At 38.3% G+C, this 15531-nt stretch overlaps 1 protein-coding gene and 1 pseudogene across 2 annotated transcripts in view; one reads left to right on the top strand and one right to left on the bottom strand.

Moving 5' to 3' along the window:
- The window catches only part of CDC73 (cell division cycle 73), a 200979-nt gene that overhangs the window by 161076 nt on the left and 24372 nt on the right, over positions 1 to 15531 (bottom strand). The window lies entirely within an intron of this gene.
- On the top strand, positions 9976 to 11537 carry LOC143680789 (uncharacterized; annotated as a pseudogene).

Raw genomic sequence — 15531 nt, 5'->3', positions numbered from 1 at the left:
TCTACAAGTAACAGAGCTTTGTAGCCAAATGCCACATAAAGATACACTCCTTTCAATTGCTAGAAGATGAACGCATATTTTAAAGATTTTTTTCTTTCCTTTGCTTGAAATAACAGGCAAAACAGCAAAGACAGGCTAGGCTTTCAAAATTATAAGAGAACAGTTTATGACTGAAAGTTTAGATTTCAGAAGATGATAATATTAAACTTAGTGTCTTTTTAAACAATGTAAAATAAGAAGAGCTAAAAAGTGTTTGGGTACCTTAACAATAGACAAAAATATTACTTTAGTCACAAGATGAAAATCTTGAATTATGTTTAAGCAAAATCTGGAAAAAGGACAGAAATTACTGCAGGTTTAAACACAATAGTATTATATAGTATTATTTTATTTATATTAGGTATGTCGGTACTTTATAGTAAGTAGTACTTAATAGGTATCTGATATTTGACTCATTTTGTATAATACTTTGTAATTCTTCCTTAAATCCAAAGCATACCAGCACACCTGGGACTGAATTCAAATATGCATCTAAACTATAATCAAGTCTTAAAGTCTGCACTGAACTTTCACTTACAGACAAAATGAAGCAATACAGACTGAATTAACCCTCTCGCCTTGAAACAACTAGTCAAAACTACAGAACTATAGTTTTCTAGACACTGGATATCAAGCAATGAAAGACAGTGATCGAAAACCCGGAAAAATCCACAACAAAACTACTAGAGCTAATAAATGAGTACAGCAAAGTAGCAGGTTACAAGATCAACATTCAAAAATCTGTAGCATTTCTATACACTAGTAATGAACAAGCTGAGGGGGAAATCAAGAAACAAATCCCATTTACAATTGCAACTAAAAGAATAAAATACCTAGGAACAAATTTAACTAAAGAGACAAAAAAACCTATATAAAGAAAACTACAAAAAACTGCTAAAAGAAATCACAGAAGACCTAAATAGATGGAAGGGCATACCGTGTTCATGGACTGGAAGACTAAATATAATTAAGATGTGAATCCTACCTAAATTGATCTACAGATTCAATGCAATACCAATCAAAATCCCAACAACTTATTTTTCAGAAATAGAAAAACCAATAAGCAAATTTATCTGGAAGGGCAGGATGCCCCGAATTGCTAAAAACATCTTGAGGAAAAAAAACGAAGCTGGAGGTCTCGCGCTGCCGGACTTTAAGGCATATTATGAAGCCACAGTGGTCAAAACAGCATGGTATTGGCATAAAGATAGATATATCGACCAATGGAATCGAATAGAGTGCTCAGATATAGACCCTCTCATCTATGGACATTTGATCTTTGATAAGGCAGTCAAGCCAACTCACCTGGGACAGAACAGTCTCTTCAATAAATGGTGCCTAGAGAACTGGATATCCATATGCAAAAGAATGAAAGAAGACCCATATCTCACACCTTATACAAAAGTTAACTCAAAATGGGTCAAAGATCTAAACATTAGGTCTAAGACCATAAAACAGTTAGAGGAAAATGTAGGGAGATATCTTATGAAACTTACAATTGGAGGCGGTTTTATGGACCTTAAACCTAAAGCAAGAGCACTGAAGAAGGAAATAAATAAATGGGAGCTCCTCAAAATTAAACACTTTTGTGCATCAAAGAACTTCATCAAGAAAGTAGAAAGACAGCCTACACAATGGGAGATAATACTTGGAAATGACATATCAGATAAAGGTCTAGTATCCAGAATTTATAAAGAGATTGTTCAACTCAACAACAAAAAGACAGCCAACCCAATTACAAAATGGGAAAAAGACTTGAACAGACACCTACCAGAAGAGGAAATACGGATGGCCAAGAGGCACATGAAGAAATGTTCAATGTCCCTGGCCATTAGAGAAATGCAAATCAAAACCACAATGAGATATCATCTCACACCCACCAGAATGGCCATTATCAACAAAACAGAAAATGACAAGTGCTGGAGAGGATGCAGAGAAAGAGGCACACTTATCCACTGCTGGTGGGAATGTCAAATGGTGCAACCACTGTGGAAGGCAGTTTGGCGGTTCCTCAAAAAGCTGAATATAGAACTGCCATACGACCCAGCAATACCATTGCTAGGTAACTACTCAAAGGACTTAAGGGCAAAGACACAAACGGACATTTGCACACCAATGTTTATAGCAGTGTTATTTACAATTGCAAAGAGATGGAAACAGCCAAAATGTCCATCAACAGAAGAATGGCTAAACAAACTGTGGTATATACATACGATGGAATATTATGCAGCTTTAAGACAAGATAAACTTATGAAGCATGTAATAATATGGATGGACCTAGAGAACATTATGCTGAGTGAGTCCAGCCAAAAACTAAAGGACAAATACTGTATGGTCCCACTGATGTGAACGGACATTCGAGAATAAACTTGGAATATGTCACTGGTAATAGAGTCCAGCAGGAGTTAGAAACAGGGTAAGATAATGGGTAATTGGAGCTGAAGGGATACAGACTGTGCAACAGGACTAGATACAAAAACTCAAAAATGGACAGCACAATAATACCTAAGTGTAAAGTAATCATGTTAAAACACTGAATGAAGCTGCATCTGAGCTATAGGTTTTTTTTGGTTTTGTTTTTTTTTTACTATTATTATTACTTTTATTTCTTTTCTCTATATTAACATTCTATATCTTTTTCTGTTGTGTTGCTAGTTCCTCTAAACCGATGCAAATGTACTAAGAAATGATGATCATGCATCTATGTGATGATGTTAGGAATTACTTATTGCATACGTAGAATGGTATGATTTCTAAATGTTGGGTTAATTTCTGGCTTTTTCCGTTAATTAATAAAAAAAAAAAAAAAGAAAGAAAGACAGTGATCCCTGAGAAATGAGATGCAATCAAGGCAAGTCTTAAAACTGCCCAGTTTACTTCCTTAAGGGTTCTCAAGACATGGCATAGGGAGAACACAGGCAGAACTTTTAGAGGACTTCTTTTGTTGGAGAAATATCGAGCTGGGAGTCTGGTAAAACCAAGGTCACTAAAATTCAGAGGCCAGAGTACCTGAGAAAAGGAGAGCAATACAGAGGGTCTCCCTTGAGTACTCCCACAAAATACTAGTACTTAGGTATGAGGAAATTATCTGAGCCTGTGGGGAAAACTCATCCACAAGGATTACAGGGAACAATGCCCAGCCCTCACACAGGGTCAAGAATAGTACCTGCTCCCATTAACCAGACTGAAAACTCCATATTCATGGGGCTTTTGGTAGAGTAACCAGAATAAATGACCTTGCCTTAGCCAATGGGAATAATTACCCCTAATTCAACACTGTTCATATAGCAAATCTTAATATCAAAACCCAAAAGGAAAAAAACAATTTCCAAGTAATTTAATGGTGCCCCAATGCAAAGCTGAAGACTTACAGAAATAGAAAAGCATATAGCACTCAATAAGGTAAAATTCACAATGTCTGGTATCCAAGATTATTATTAAAGATTACTGGCATACAATCCTAAAGAACACCTAGGGCAATACAAAAGATTCCACAAGGGTGTCATGCACTAGAGTTACTTTCCAGAAACCTACAACCTCCAGATAGGTCCCTAGTCCAGATAAGTCCTGAAACCTAGAGGGCCCAGCTTCTCCAGAACATCAGATTAGTCCCATCTCCCTATCCCATATTAGTGACAGACCCTTCCAACATGAAAAAGTTAGAATGGCCATAGTCCAAACACCCCTAAAGAGAGGGATGGACCTTGGGGGAATGGTGAGAAAGGGGGGAAATTTAACATCCCCATTTGGAGAATTCCTGATGTTCTCATAAGCAATGGGGACAACAAAATCAATAGGCGGAGCCCTCAATGTTGCAGTTTGTTCATATGAAACTTATCCCTGCAAAGGCTAGGCTAAGCCTACTTAAAATTAGGCCTAAGAGTCACCCCCAGAGAACCTCTTTTGTTGCTCAGATGTGGCCTATCTCTCAGCCAACACAGCAAGCACACACACTGCCCTCCCCAACTCTCTACATGGGACATGACTCCCAGAGGTGTAAACATCCCTGGCAATGTGGGACAGAAATCCTAGAATGAACTGGGTACTCGGCATCAAGGGATTGAGAAAATCTTCTTTACCAAAAGGGGGAAGAGAGAAATGAGACAAAATAAAGTGTCAGTGGCTGAGAGATTTCAAACAGAGATGAGAGGTTATCCTGGAGGTTATTCTTACACCTAATAAAGATATCCCCTTTTTAGTTTATGGCATATTAGAGAGGCTAGAAGGAAGTGTCTGAAACCGTAGAGCAGTGTTCCCGTAGCAAGTGCCTGAAACTGTTCAGCTGTGTTCCAGTAGCCATATTTCTTGAAGATGATTGTATAATGATAAAGTTTTTGCAATGTAACTATGTAATTGTGAAAACCTTGTGTCTGATGCTTTTTATCTACAGTATGGATGGATGAGTTAAAAATATGGATTAAAAATAAATAATTTTGTTGGTTTGTCCAGAGTGATGCCCTGATGAATCCCAGAGTGATTTGATCATTGAGTGGAAAAGTATTCGCAAAGTCCCCTTCAGGGAATGGTGAGAACAGGGAGAAATTCAACTTCCCCAAGGTGAATTCTTGATATTCTCACAAGCAGTGTGGACAACCAAAGCTATAGGCTTAGCCCTCAGTCTTGGGGTTTGTTCATATGAAACTTTACCCTGCAAAGGATAATGTCAAGTCTACTTAAAACTTAGGCCTAAGAGTCACCCCCAAGAGAGCCTCTTTCATTGCTCAGATGTGGCCTCTCTCTCCAGCCAACACAACAAGCAATCTCACCACCCTCCCCCTGTCCATGTGAGACATGACTTCCAGGGGTGTGGACCTTCCTGGCAACGTGGGACAGAAATCCTAGAATGAGCTGAGACTCAGCATCAGGGGATTGAGAAAAACCCTAGAATGAGCTGAGACTCAGCATCAGGGGACTGAGAAAACCTTCTTGACCAAAAGGGGGAAGAGTGAAATGAGACAAAGTGTCAATGGCTGAGAGATTCCAAACAGAGTCGAGAGGTTATCCTGGAGGTTAAGTAGACATCACCTTGTTATTCAAGATGTAGTGGAGAGGCTGGAGGAAACTGCCTGAAAATGTAGAGTTGTGTTCCAGTAGCCATGTTTCTTGAGGATGATTGAATAATGACATAGCTTTCACAATGTGACTGTGTGATTGTGAAAACCTTGTGTCTGATGCTCCTTTTATCTACCATGTCAACAGAAGAGTAGAACATATGGAATAAAAATAAGGATTAGGGGGAACAAATGTTAAAATAAATTTAGTTTGAAATGCTAGTGATAAATGAAAGTGAGGGGTAAGGGGTATGGTATATATAATCTTTTTTTTTCTGTTATCGTTTTATTTCTTTTTCAGTTGTCTTTTTATTTATTTTTCTGAATTGATGATGCAAATATTCTAAGAAATGATGAATATGCAACTATGTGATGATATTGAGAATTACTGATTAACATGTAGAATGGACTGATACGTTAATGTTTTTGTTTGTTCTTAGTTTTTTTAATTAATAAATGAATTTTTTTAATGCAAAAATAAATAAATAAATAATGGGGGACAAATGTTAAAATAAATTGGGTAAAGGGAAATATTAGTGAACAATGAGAGGGAAGGGTAAGGGGTATGATATATATGAGTTTTTTCTTTTTATTTCTTTTTCTGGAGTGATGCAAATATTCTAAGAAATGATCATGGTGATGAATACACAACTATGTGATGATACTGTGAGCCACTGATTGTATACCATGTATGGAATGTTTGTATGTTAGGAATGCTTGTGTTTGTATGTTTATCAATAAAAATATTTTTTTAAATAAATATAAATAATAGGGGGAACAAATGTTAAAATAAGTTTAGCAGATTGAAATGCTGGTGATCGGTGAAGGGGAGGGGTAAGGGTATGGTATGTATGAAGTTTTTTCTGTTTTCTTTTTTTTGCTTTTTCTGAATTGATGCAGATGTTCTAAGAAATGATCATGATGATGAATACACAACTATGTGATGATAGTGTGAGTTATTGATGATATAAAAAGAACAGAATGATCATATGATAAGAATGTTTGTGTCTATATGTGGATATGTATCATAAATAAAAATGAATAAACTATAAAAATAAATAAATAATTTAAAAAAGAGAGAAAGGGATGGAAAGATCAAAGGTGATGGTGGAGTTATACAGTGAAGATAGGGTTTAACAAATGAATATGAATGCTGAATCATTAAACTGATATCTTTTTTAGTCTCCAGTATTTTAGAGCAGCTGGAAGTAAAAACCTAAATTGTGGAACTGTAACGCAGGTTAAGCTCTGAAATATTGTGGTGCCGTGCTCTTGAAATTTATTGCTTTTTGGTATAGATGTTATTTTTCACAAAAACAGAAGAAAATAGGTTGACTATTATGATAAACAAATATTTATTCCTTCTAGTCTCCCATATTCTGGAGTAGCTAGTAGGAAAAATCTGAGGATTGTATGGTAGCCCATGACAAACTCTGGGATATGTCCTGTAACTACCTGTTGAAGATTGCTTTGAAAATTATTGCTTTTTTATTTCTTTGCTTCGTATATATATGTATATATATATTATACTAGACAATAAAAAAGTTAGGAGAAAAAAGATTACTGGCATGCAAAAAAAAGCAGAAAAATTAGCCAAAATGAAGAAAAATATCAGTCAACTCAACAAACTGCAAAGTGACACAGGTGTTAAAATTAGCAGAAACATTGAAACAGTTATTATAACCATATTCCATATGTTCAACAAGTTAACAGAACATGGAATATATACATACATACATTTTTAAAAAGGCCAAAACAAACTTCCAGAGATGAAATCTACAAAGATACAGGCTAGAAATATAATGCATTGGATTGCAAAATAAAAGGTTAGTGAACTTAAGAACACAATATAAACTATTCAAATTGAACAGGAAAAAAAAATCCACAAAGAGAATAAACTTAGAAAAAAAAAGACAAAAAAAAGAAAAAAGGAAAGGATGTAAGAATGCTATGAGATAACATCAAGCAGAATTTGAGAAGCTGAAGTCTAGGAAGAGGGAAAAGAAAAACACATCTGAATAAACAATGCCAGAATTTTTCCAAATCTCATGAGAATTATAAACTCAGGATACTCCAAAGACGCTCAATGGACCTCAAGTACAAGAAACATGAAAAAGACTCCAAGCTACATCATGACTGAACGTAATTAAATGCCTCAAAACCAATGATAGGGAAAGTTTTTAAAGTACCAGGGGTTGGGGAGGGGACAAACACTTCAAAAAAAAAAGATTAAATATAAGAATTACAGATTTCTCCTAAGAAACAAGCAATCAAGAACACAGTAGAACATCTTCAAAGTACTTTAAAAATGTACTAGAATTTTGTATTCAGCAAAAATCATTTTAAAAAAATAAGGTGAGGGCGGTGTGATTGTGGCAGAATTCTCGCTTGCCATGCCGGAGACCCAAGTTTGATTTCCAGTGCCAGTCCGTGCAAAAAAAAATTAAGGTGAAATAAAGACTTCTTCTGAAACAAAAAAGCAGAAAGAAGTATTCACCAGCAGACTTGCACAAAAAGAAATATCAAAAGAGGTACCTCAGGTATAAGGAAATCAATGGGTATATGAATTTACACAAAGGAATTAAGAGTACTGGAAATGGTATGTAAATATACAAGAATTTTTTCTTATTATTTAAATCTCCTTAAAAGATAAATGAGGGAGGGCCATGGTGGCTCAGCAGGCAGAATTCTCGCCTGCCATACCAGAGTCCCAGGTTTGATTCCCGGTGCCTGCCCATGCAAAAAAAAAAAAAAGAAGATAAATGACTGCTTAAATAAGAATTATTTTAAACAGCCATTTATCTTCTTTTTTTTTAACAAGGTTATTCTTATTTAAAAAATATGTGTCTTTATGAAGAGGCTGAGGTCTTCACAAGTAAAAATTAATGACAATAGTATCACAAAGGCCAGGAGGAAAGAAATAGAAGCATGCTACTATAAGGTTCCTATCCTTCATGTGAAGTGGTGGTCTACCCTTGAAGGAAGACTGTAATAATATAGCATGCATATTATAAAATCTAAAACAAACACTAAAATAACAAAACAAAGAGTTCTGCTAATGAGCCAATAGAGAAAATAAAATGGAATTAAAACAAATATTCATTTAATCCACAGGAAGTCAGAAAAGGAGAAGAGACAAATAGAACACTACAGTAAAATGATGGGTTTAAATTAACTATAATCAATAATCACATTAAATGTAAATGGTCTAAACAAAAATGCACTTAAAAGTATAAGGACACTTAGGTTAAAAGTAGAAGGATGGAAAAGATATACAATACACCAACACAAGTCAAAAGTGTTAGGAGTATCTCAGTTAATAAGAGAAAAATATTTTTTAGCAAAGACTACTGCCAGGGATAGGGACATTCTACATATCTTTACATTTTAAAAGGTCAATTCATCAAGTAGATACAAAAATATTAAACATTTACATGTAATAAAATTCATCAAGAGGATACAATAATATTAAACATTTACATCTAATAAGAGAGCTTCAAAACAAATGAAACAAAATCAGAGAATGATATCATCAACATGGTGACATAAGACATCCCCTGAAAATGCCTCCCCAGAGCTTTAACGAATAACAGAACAAATCCCTCTTGCTAGATCTCTGGAGGACAGCAGAGACTGAAGAAGGACTCCACAAATGCTGAATCAAAGAAACAGAAGAATCTCCGGTAGAATTCTGTCCTGGATCTATAAGAATCAAAGGAGTTTAGCTTTCACAAAAGATGATGGGAGGCAGGGAAAGGGGAGGGCCTCTGATGCAAGCTTAGAACTGGTGCCAAATCCTTAATGGCCAGCGTCATTAAAAACGTAAACATAAACAAAGGGGGAACCTTCAGCAGGAAATTCAAATTAGTTAGATTATTGGGATAGGCTGTAAACTCTGGAGTATCCAATCAGTGGAGAAACAGGGGAAGGAACTGCGGGTTAGATAAATATCATGGCTTTTAGTTGCTCAGCATGCCGACCACCATTTTTCAGGTATGCTCCCGTTCTTACAAGACCATGAATAAATTATTCTCTTCTCCACAATCGGGTGAGTACTTATTCTCTTTCAAGTATGGTGTTCTTTCTAACAGACCACCAGTTGGTTCCTGTTTTCTGCACCTCACTTGGTCTGTGCAGGACAGAGGCAGGGCCACCCAGGTCCCTCCCATCACCGTGTACAGAAACTGTAGAGCGATTCACAGAAGTTAGTTAGAACTCCATGTGTAACCAAGTACAGGGTCCTAAGTTCACAGAGACCCAGGACAGAACACAAATTGCTGAAGAGTAATGAATGCAAAAGGACCCCTAGGGGCAAAAAAAAAAAAAAAGACTGCAATAGAAAGGCTTATAAGAATTGTTATGCCCTCAGTCAATTCGGTTTTGGTCAGGTAGACCACCTGAAGGTAAAATGGACTTCTCTGATGTGACCCACCTTTCTGAAGTGACCCCACCTGGCTTCCTTGGGCAGGATACCTAACTGAGAAAAAACAGAGACACAAAAGTCTTACAGAGGAAAAAAAAAAGAGCAAGGGGTTTAAAGTACTGCTCTAAGACAGTACAGGTCCTAAAACTGAAAAGTATAAGGAAAACAGACACTGAGTGAGAGAATTAAAACAAATCATAGGAGCTGCAGAGAAAATTGTACACAAAAACAGAACAGGTGCAACATGCAAGCACAGTTCAGACTCCTGAGCCAGGCCCTAGGCTCAATGTATCTGCCCTGTGATGTGGCTATCACCATCTCTCTGTGGGCTGAGAGGCTCCTCCAAGGGCAACCCAGTAGTATGCAGGAGTTCCCAGCCCAAGAGACCCCAGCTGCCACAAAGATCCAAACCTGTCTCCTTCCCTGCTTTGCCCTTCCCTAAGAGGGCTCTTAGAAGAAGGAATGGCCCTCAGGCGCCTGCCAACCATGGTACAGGAATCAGTGATATTTAAGGATGTAGCCATACTCTTCACCTAGAACAAATGGGGGCAACTGAACCCTGCACAGGAGGCCCGTACAAGGATGTGATGCTGGAGAACTACAGCTACCTGGTCACTCTAGGACTCTTAGGACCCAGACTAAATATGGTTTCCCGGTTGGGAAAAGGGGAAGAATGGATACTATAGGATGCCTCAGGAGGCTCCTGTCTTGACTAGATGACTATTTCTGTGAATAAGATATTCACTCACAAGGCAGATATTCCTGAAGAAGAACCAGATGAGTGGAAGGTAAAGGAAAGGTTCAACAGTTACTGGAAATGTGACAGCCTGTTAGAATAGCAGCAAGGAGGAGATGTATTTGCAGCAAGTAGTTGTCACTCACCAGTAAACCATATCTGGGGTGAGAGATCAGGAGTGCGATGAATATGGGAAGTGCTGCACCACAAGCTCATCTTTTATTCAGAGTCAGAAAGTTAAAGCTAGCAAAAAAGCCTGTGTACAATGAGTATGGAAAAGTCTTCTCTAAGAGTTCAATCCTTAATAAACATCAGAAAATTCATACTGCAAAACTTGATGCAAAAATCTGAAAACTCATGCTAAAGAGAAACTATATGAATGTAGAGAATGTGGGAAAGTCTTTCACCTTATCCATTACCACAGAATTCATAATGGTAAGAAACTTATGAATGCAAGGAATGTGGTAAGGCTTCTCAGTGAGCACCTCACTTATTTATCAGAAAATTCATACTGCAGAAAAACTTTTCAAATGTAACTTATATGGAAAAGTTTTTATATGAAGCATACACATCGCCCACCATCATAGAATAAATATTGGTGAGAAACTTTTTAAATATACGTGAAAAAGCCTTTGTCTGCAAGTCACATCTTACCAAACAACAGAATATTCATAGTGAAAACAATCCGTATAAATGCAATGAATGATGGAAAGCTTTCAATCAAAGTACAAATTTATTTCGGCATCAGAGAACTCACACTGGAGAGAAACCTTTTGAATGTAATGAATGAAAGTGGAAAGGCCTTCAGAGTGAACTCTTCCCTTACTGAACATCAGAGAATTTATACTGGAGAGAAACCTCATAAATGTTACGAACGTGGGAAAGTTTTCAGGGAATATTTGTCCTTTGCTCAACGTCATAAAATTCATACTGGAGAGAAACTTTACAGTTGTGGTTTGTGTGGGAAAGCCTTTAGGGACTAATCAACCCCTACCCAACAAAGGAGAATTCAAACTGAGAAAAAATCCTATTACACATGTATTACATGTATATGTGAGAACACCTTTAGTGACCATTTGGCCTACACCCAACATAAGAGAATTTATACTAGAGAAAAAACTTACAAATGTAAAATCTGTGGGAAAGCTTTTACATGAAGCACACACCTCACTCAACATCAGGATTCACACAGGCGAGAAACCCCTATTAATATAATAAATGTGTGAAAGCCTTCAACCAGACTGCAAATCTCATTCAGCATCAGAGACATCATATTGGAGAAAAATGACACGAATGTGGTTTACATGGAAAAACTTTTGAGTATTTTGATAACTGAATTTAAGAGAATTAAGAGTTATTTGGAGACTATTTAATTAAGAGTTATTTGAAGAATAACTATGACAGCATATATTAATAGTGTAATTTTCTCTACTGAGGATAAAGCTTCAAAATTGTGGGTTTGAGAATTTAAAATGGCAAACACTCCTCCTAGTTTAGTACTGCCTGAGTTGAATAACAGTACTGAATAACTGGTATGAAAGGGCAGGTGTCAGAACCAAAACGGAGTTTCATGAATAATACAGAAATAGGTTTGTTGAAATTACATTTCGCTATTAAGAAAAATTATCAAATTGTCAGCAAAAGGACAAAAAAAAAGAAAACAATATATAAATATTTTATTCTGCCTCATTCTCTTATATAAGAGGTCTGCTACTTAATGGGTGTCTTAGTTTTCTCTTCAACCACATTCCTGACATTCAGTATAAAAGTGCAGTCACCGATGCAACAGTGCAGGAATTATTTATTTTTGCATAGGCAGGCACTGGGAATCGAACCCAGGTCTCCTGCATGGCAGGTGAGAACTCGGCCTGCTGAGATACTTTGGCCCGCCCCAGCGCAGGAATTATTTAAACTATACATCTCATCCTCTACTTGAACACACTGTCAGATATCCTAGTCTAAATCCCACAGACTTTTCTCACCTATATTCTGCTTCTGGGAAAATTCATTACAGCAGTATGTCTGTCTTTTGACTTAACTCCCAACTGCTACCACAGTGTCCCTTATCATCACCACATTTTGCCCTGGGGAGTATGGATCTGACCTCATCTGTCCAAGATTCTGGATTTTGCAAACAAACCCTGCTTTCAGAACTTGTGATCCCTGTTTTGGAGGCAGAATCTGAAAATCTTTTTAAGTTACACAGTTCCTCTGTGCCTCAGCTTGACCAAGCTACCTGATACCTAAAATAGGGGGTTAAGTCTGTGTATATATGACCCTTCAGTTGTCCTCATTGTAGTCAGTCTTCACATAGCACTCAGGGATATGCTCACCCTTCAGGTATGAGGGTCCCAACTTGGTTTTATTCTGTGCCACTGACACCCGGGACCTGACACTTCCTGATGTGCAACTAACATGGACAGTGAGAGGCCAAGGCCAGTTCTCACAACGCCCTGACGCCCCTCTAGTTTCCTTCCCTCAGTCATCTGTGTCCACTGCATTGGAGTACATTTGCCACTTCCAAAATATCAAATGGCTACAGCCTTGTTGGTCCTTACCCTACACTTGTCTAGGTTTCTGAAGTTATTAAACCCTGTTCATACGAAAAGCAGAGAACTTTGAATTTCTGCCTTTGCATTTGAAAGTAATCATTGCCTCTCATTCTCTGGGAAATGCACATCCCATTCTGACGGAGGTGAGCAACATACTGAATCATTTCATAAATGAAGATGCTATCAACAGCACCACTGATGTTCTCAGGCAGGAGCAGTGCCGTGCTCCAAAGTTTAAGTGATTCTCTTATCCTAAGTTTTTTTCACCATCTTTATTCCTTCAGTACTTTCAGAAAAAACAATAAAGAAAAAAAAATAACATCTATGTGCCTTCACAAACACAGCCTCTGGTGGCACTCTCCCCTGCACACCACAGAGAAAGAGAGAGACCATACTACTGCAAGCTGGAATATACTACCCAGCGAAAATAGAAAAGCAAGTCAGCTTTTATTCTGGGAAGCAAAATGGGCAAGTCCCTGGTCTGTGGATGCGCTGTCGGTCAAGTTTGACAACTGCCGGCTCCTACAACCACTAGCTCCTACAAATATATCACCTTATCTCAAAATCACAGAAGTAGGATATTCTACAGCATGGTGGACCTCAGTAGACTCTAGGTTGAAATGTTGGTTGAAAGTTTACAGCAGTTTCAATACCCAAACTGTTTTCTAAATTTAGGTTCATCTAATAAAGATCCTTTATGTGGGTAGGTTAAAAAAAAAAAGTAAAATCAATCAATAAGTAAATAAACAGAACAGATCAAGATTCCTGGAAAGGAACAGAGGAAAGGAAGCTTCCTCTTGGAGATGAAACAGTAACACAAGAACTGCAATTTCAAAAACTGTACTGCATATAGGGCAAGAATCAAATGAAGAAGAGCTGAGAGAAGGCGGGGCCAAGATGGCGGCTTAGTAAGGTACGTGCGTCTTAGTTCCTCCTCCAAAGCAACTACTAGGTGAACTGAAACAGTGCAGAACAGCTTCCGGGGCTACAGCAGGGAATGGACACACAGCGTACCCCAGTCTGGACTGGCTAGTCTGACTGCGAGACTCGGCTGCGGTGAGATCCCCGAGCGGCGCGCGATTTCCCGAGCAGCGGCAGCTGCGGCGGCCGGAGCTACTCCCTCCCTCCTTCCCGGCCAGCTGAGAGTCTCGGAGAGGCAAGTTTCCCAAACCGAGGCGGCCGGCGCACCTCTTTTGCGGGCGGCTTCGAGTCTCCGCTTCGAGTCCACGGCTACGAGTCTCGGATCAGAGGACTATCCAAGCCGCGGTGGCCCTCCCCCACGGGTGGATTCCTGGTCTGGTGGCGAATTCCCCGGGCCCGCTGCAGCCGGCGACAAGCCACAGGGTCCCCTCAAGCCGCGGCGACTGACGCCCCCACCACGCATGGCCCCCTGAACCAACAGAGAGAATTGGATCAGAAATCCCCAGGCCGCGGAGATCGGTGACCAGGGGGGATCCATTCCAAACACGTGAGACAAATGTGTGCCACGAGCGCCACCTACTGGGCAGGATAAGAAAAACAGGACCCTGAGATTTCACAGGAAAATCTTACAACCTTGTTGGGTCCGACACCCAGGGAAATCTGACTAAATGCCCAGATGCCAGCAACAGAAGATAACGGTCCATGCTCAGAAGATTGAGAATATGGCCCAGTCAAAGGAAGAAACCAATAGTTCAAATGAGATACAAGAGCTGAGACAACTAATGCTGAATATACGAACAGAAATGGAAAACCTCTTCAAAAATGAAATCGATAAATTGAGGGAGGACATGAAGAGGACATGGGGTTAACATAAAGAAGAAATAGAAAAACTGAAAAAACAAATCACAGAACTTATGGAAGTGAAGGATAAAGTAGAAAAGATGGAAAAAAACAATTGATACCTACAATGATAGATTTAAAGAGACAGAAGATAGAATTAGTGATTTGGAGGAAGGAATATCTGAATTACAAAAAGAAACAGAAACTATCGGGAAAAGAATGGAAAAATCTGAACAGGGTATCAGGGAACTCAAGGACAATACGAACCGCACAAATATACGTGTGGTGGGTGTCCCAGAAGGAGAAGAGAAGGGAAAAGGAGGAGAAAAACTAATGGAAGAAATTATCACTGAAAATTTCCCAACTCTTATGAAAGACCTAAAATTACAGATCCAAGAGGTGCAGCGCACCCCAAAGAGATCAGACCCAAATAGGCGCTCTCCAAGACACTTACTAGTTAGAATGTCAGAGGTCAAAGAGAAAGAGAGGATCTTAAAAGCAGCAAGAGAAAAACAATCCATCACATACAAGGGAAACCCAATAAGACTATGTGTAGATTTCTCAGCAGAAACCATGGAAGCTAGAAGACAGTGGGATGATATATTTAAATTACTAAAAGAGAAAAACTGCCAACCAAGACTCCTATATCCACCAAAACTATCCTTCAAAAATGAGGTAGAAATTAAAACATTCTCAGACAAAAAGTCACTGAGAGAATTTGTGACCAAGAGACCAGCTCTGCAAGAAATACTAAAGGGAGCACTAGAGTCAGAACCGAAAAGACAGAAGAGAGAGGTATGGAGAAGAGTGCAGAAAGAAGGAAAATCAGATATGATATATATAATACAAAAGACAAAATGGTAGAGGAAAATATTATCCAAACAGTAATAACACTAAATGTCAATGGACTGAATTTCCCAATCAAAAGACATAGATTGGCAGAAATGGATTAAAGAACAGGATCCTTCT

Source organism: Tamandua tetradactyla, chromosome 4, assembly GCF_023851605.1.
Source record: "Tamandua tetradactyla isolate mTamTet1 chromosome 4, mTamTet1.pri, whole genome shotgun sequence".
NCBI lineage: Eukaryota > Metazoa > Chordata > Mammalia > Pilosa > Myrmecophagidae > Tamandua > Tamandua tetradactyla.
The sequence above is the reverse complement of the archived record's forward strand: the minus strand, read 5'-3'. Positions and strand labels throughout refer to the sequence as shown.